Consider the following 3,847-nt stretch of genomic DNA (forward strand, 5'->3'; position numbering starts at 1 on the left):
GGAGGGGGGAGAAGGAGGGACCGTTACTGAGGAGGGGGAGAAGGAGGGACCGTTACTGATTAGGGGGGAGAAGGAGGGACCGTTACTGTGGATGGGGGAGAAGGAGGGAGCGTTACTGAGGAGGGGGGAGAAGGAGGGGCCGTTACTGAGGAGGGGGGAGAAGGAGGGACCGTTACTGAGGAGGGGGGAGAAGGAGGGAGCGTTACTGAGGAGGGGGGAGAAGGAGGGAGCGTTACTGAGGAAGGGGGAGAAGGAGGGACCGTTACTGATGAGGGGGGAGAAGGAGGGACCGTTACTGAGGAGGGGGGAGAAGGAGGGAGCGTTACTGAGGAGGGGGGAGAAGGAGGGACCGTTACTGAGGAGGGGGGAGAAGGAGGGAGCGTTACTGAGGAGGGGGGAGAAGGAGGGAGCGTTACTGAGGAGGGGGGAGAAGGAGGGAGCGTTACTTAGTAGGGGGGAGAGGGAGGGAGCGTTACTGAGGAGGGGGAGAAGGAGGGACCGTTACTGAGTAGGGGGGAGAGGGAGGGAGCGTTACTGAGGAGGGGGGAGAAGGAGGGAGCGTTACTGAGGAGGGGGAGAGGGAGGGAGCGTTACTGAGGAGGGGGAGAAGGAGGGACCGTTACTGAGTAGGGGGGGAGAGGGAGGGAGCGTTACTGAGGAGGGGGAGAAGGAGGGACCGTTACTGAGTAGGGGGGAGAAGGAGGGGCCGTTACTGAGGAGGGGGGAGAAGGAGGGAGCGTTACTGAGGAGGGGGGAGAAGGAGGAGCGTTACTGAGGAGGGGGGAGAAGGAGGGAGCGTTACTGAGTAGGGGGGAGAGGGAGGGAGCGTTACTGAGGAGGGGGGAGAAGGAGGGACCGTTACTGAGTAGGGGGGAGAGGGAGGGAGCGTTACTGAGGAGGGGGGAGAAGGAGGGAGCGTTACTGAGGAGGGGGAGAAGGAGGGACCGTTACTGAGTAGGGGGAGAGGGAGGGAGCGTTACTGAGGAGGGGGGAGAAGGAGGGAGCGTTACTGAGGAGGGGGAGAAGGAGGGGCCGTTACTGAGGAGGGGGGAGAAGGAGGGAGCGTTACTGAGGAGGGGGAGAAGGAGGGACCGTTACTGAGGAGGGGGGAGAGGGAGGGAGCGTTACTGAGGAGGGGGGAGAGGGAGGGAGCGTTACTGAGGAGGGGGATCAGCCGTAGCCCTTTGCTGAGGAGGGGGGAGTGAGGGGAGTATCGGGGGGCAGGTGGGCAGTGATTAGTACTGAGCGGGAGTAGTGCTGACGCGCCTCCGCCGCCCCCGCAGATCATCGCGGCTCAGGAAGAGATGCTGCGGAAGGAGCGGGAGCTGGAGGAAGCGCGCAAGAAGCTGGCGATGATCAGACAGCAGCAGTACAAGTTCCTGCCGTCCGAGCTGCGCGAGGACGCGCAGAACTGAGCCGCCCCCCGCGCCACGCGTCACGCCCGGCTCCTCACCACGCCCGCTATTATCAGCACGCTGCTCCTCGCGGACACACTGCTATGTCCGGCTGCTCAGGGGTTAACTGGCTTCTGCCTACCTGTCTCTACTGCTCATTAATTATTCCAGCACACTGCCTCAGCCAATCACTAGGGGCCACAGACTGTCAGGGGCGGGGCTCCCTTCATTCCTGGGCCGCCGCCTCTGCTCACGTGACCCAGCCGGGCTCTCGCTGGAGAGGAGGGATCTGCCTGCAGCGCCGGATATGCGCCGGATCCGCGCCGGCCCGCGTCTTGTAACGGTTCAGTTTATGCTGGCGGTGCCTCTGGTGCCTTATTGCCCTTGTGCTGCTTCTGATGCCTTATTATTCTCATGCTGCTTCTGATGCCTTATTACCCCACACTGCCTGTGTTGCCTTATTACCCCACACTGCCTGTGTTGCCTTATTACCCCACACTGCCTGTGTTGCCTTATTAAAGGCGTGGCCAACTGCAGTCCTCAAGGGCCACCAACAGGTCAGGTTTTCAGGCTATCCCTGCTTCAGCACAGGTGGCTCATTGGCTGATGCCACCTGTGCTGAAGCAGGGAAATCCTGAAACCTGACCTGTTGGTGGCCCTTGAGGACTGCAGTTGGCCACTCCTGCCTTATTACTTCACCCACTGTGTGCTTCCTCTCCGCAGAGAGGGGAGCATGTGCGAGAGCTGACTGGTTAGCTGGTGTAGTTGTGTGTGTGTGTGAGTTCTGACTGGTTAGCTGGTGTAGTAGTGTGTGTGAGTTGTGACTGGTTAGCTGGTGTAGTAGTGTGTGTGTGTGAGTTGTGACTGGTTAGCTGGTGTAGTTGTGTGTGTGTGTGAGTTCTGACTGGTTAGCTGGTGTAGTTGTGTGTGTGTGTGAGTTCTGACTGGTTAGCTGGTGTAGTAGTGTGTGTGAGTTGTGACTGGTTAGCTGGTGTAGTAGTGTGTGAGTTGTGACTGGTTAGCTGGTGTAGTAGTAGTAGTGTGTGAGAGTTGTGACTGGTTAGCTGGTGTAGTAGTGTGTGTGAGTTGTGACTGGTTACTACACTGGTGTAGTAGTGTGTGTGAGTTGTGACTGGTTAGCTGGAGTAGTAGTAGTAGTGTGTGAGTTCTGACTGGTTAGCTGGTGTAGTAGTGTGTGTGAGTTGTGACTGGTTAGCTGGTGTAGTAGTGTATGTGTGTGAGTTCTGACTGGTTAGCTGGTGTAGTAGTGTGTGAGTTGTGACTGGTTAGCTGGTGTAGTAGTGTGAGTTGTGACTGGTTAGCTGGTGTAGTAGTGTGTGTGTGTGTGTGTGAGTTGTGACTGGTTAGCTGGTGTAGTAGTGTGTGTGAGTTGTGACTGGTTAGCTGGTGTAGTAGTGTGTGTGAGTTGTGACTGGTTAGCTGGTGTAGTAGTGTGTGTGAGTTGTGACTGGTTAGCTGGTGTAGCAGTGTGTGTGTGTGTGAGTTCTGACTGGTTAGCTGGTGTAGTAGTGTGTGTGTGTGTGAGTTGTGACTGGTTAGCTGGTGTAGTAGTGTGTGTGTGTGAGTTGTGACTGGTTAGCTGGTGTAGTAGTGTGTGTGTGTGTGTGTGTGAGTTGTGACTGGTTAGCTGGTGTAGTAGTGTGTGTGTGTGTGAGTTGTGACTGGTTAGCTGGTGTAGTAGTGTGTGTGTGTGTGTGTGTTGTGACTGGTTAGCTGGTGTAGTAGTAGTAGAAGTGTGTGAGAGTTGCCGCCTCCGCTGTCGCACATGGGTTTTTAAGCCTGTCTTCCGTTGCTGCCGCCGCCCGCCCGCCCGCGATTCCCCTCTAAGTGCCTGGACATGTGCAGCGTTACCGCCAGCTCCCAGCATCGCATTGTTTGCAATGAGAAGGCCCTTTACATTTCTATATAGAGATCTATATTTTGTGTCGCATTATGTTGGGATTTTGTAAGCTGCCGGTTGCGACCCTGATGTTGCAGAGATGCGCCTCCTACACGTGACCACTCCTGAGGCTCCACCAAAAGTATTATAACCAATAAATGTCTTCACTCAAATCCATCGCACTGCTGTCTCTGCTTTGATGAGGACATGGGCCCTGATGAGCGTCCCTACTGGTTCAGGTAGCAGTGATACGCAAACACCAGGGAACAATGACCCACCAGGTGACATGGACACCAGGGAACAATGACCCACCAGGTGACACAGACACCAGGGAACAATGACCCACCAGGTGACACAGACACCAGGGAACAATGACCCACCAGGTGACATGGACACCAGGGAACAATGACCCACCAGGTGACACGGACACCAGGGAACAATGACCCACCAGGTGACATGGACACCAGGGAACAATGACCCACCAGGTGACACAGACACCAGGGAACAATGACCCACCAGGTGACACGGACACCAGGGAACAATGACCCACCAG

The 3,847-nt window shown here is 56.5% G+C and overlaps 1 long non-coding RNA gene across 1 annotated transcript; it reads left to right on the plus strand.

Annotated features, from left to right (window-relative positions):
* The first annotated feature begins 2,033 nt into the window (after window positions 1-2,033).
* Window positions 2,034-3,467, plus strand: LOC142466926 (uncharacterized). The gene is made up of 2 exons (XR_012788273.1): window positions 2,034-2,161; window positions 2,276-3,467. It is a non-coding gene; the product is annotated as an uncharacterized LOC142466926 (long non-coding RNA).
* The last annotated feature ends 380 nt before the right edge of the window (window positions 3,468-3,847 follow it).

This window comes from Ascaphus truei, chromosome 1, assembly GCF_040206685.1.
Source record: "Ascaphus truei isolate aAscTru1 chromosome 1, aAscTru1.hap1, whole genome shotgun sequence".
In the NCBI taxonomy this organism is placed as follows: domain Eukaryota; kingdom Metazoa; phylum Chordata; class Amphibia; order Anura; family Ascaphidae; genus Ascaphus; species Ascaphus truei.